General features: G+C 42.1%; 1 protein-coding gene across 1 annotated transcript in view; it reads left to right on the forward strand.

Annotated features, from left to right (window-relative positions):
* LOC104618173 (coagulation factor VIII-like) overlaps positions 1-696 on the forward strand; it is a 25,720-nt gene that overhangs the window by 22,962 nt on the left and 2,062 nt on the right. The gene's annotated exons all lie outside the window — the stretch shown is intronic.

Consider the following 696-nt stretch of genomic DNA (forward strand, 5'->3'; position numbering starts at 1 on the left):
ATTTGATTAGGGCAAGAACAGTGAGCATTCACTGCCAGGATAACTGAATTGCAGATCAGAGATTTGCAAGGGACTTGCTGTCTGTGTCCATCTGTCTCATTTTAAATTGACTGAGCTATATCTTTCCATGATCCCAGGTGGCTGTGAGATCCACCAGTTAACGTTATGTTGCATGTTACTTAGAGCTAGGCATAAGATTTTGCCTGAATATCTTTTTTCACCCCAAAGGCAAATCTGGCTTTCATCATTGTGCAGATGCAGATGATTTGGGGATGTCCACTCATTAGGAAAAAAAGCAACCTAGATATGCATAAGGTGACCGTTCCAGCCCAAGTAGAAGTGTCCAGAAAAGCCTCCATCACGTACACCAGCTGTGGCCAAAATTTTCCCCAGATTCAAAAGTCCCAGGACTGACTTTTTTTCTTCTTTTTCACCTCTCTGGTGAAAATATAAAAACATGTTCATTTGCACGGAGCCTAAGTTTCTCCTCCTCCTGTTTCTCAGTGGTTCACCCTGATTTGGACCACTCACAATTCTTTGGTCTGAATCACATCTCAAATCATTTTCCTGAGCTGCTGTCCTCTTGTAAGGATGGTGATAAGATACAGAAGTGCCAGACAGAAAATTTCTTCTCCCCACTAATCCTTGTCCTGTCCAGTTCTCTTTCTACTGGTACAACAATCTTTTTTCTCCCTT

Source organism: Phaethon lepturus, unplaced genomic scaffold, assembly GCF_000687285.1.
Source record: "Phaethon lepturus isolate BGI_N335 unplaced genomic scaffold, ASM68728v1 scaffold15463, whole genome shotgun sequence".
Classification (NCBI taxonomy): Eukaryota; Metazoa; Chordata; class Aves; order Phaethontiformes; family Phaethontidae; genus Phaethon; species Phaethon lepturus.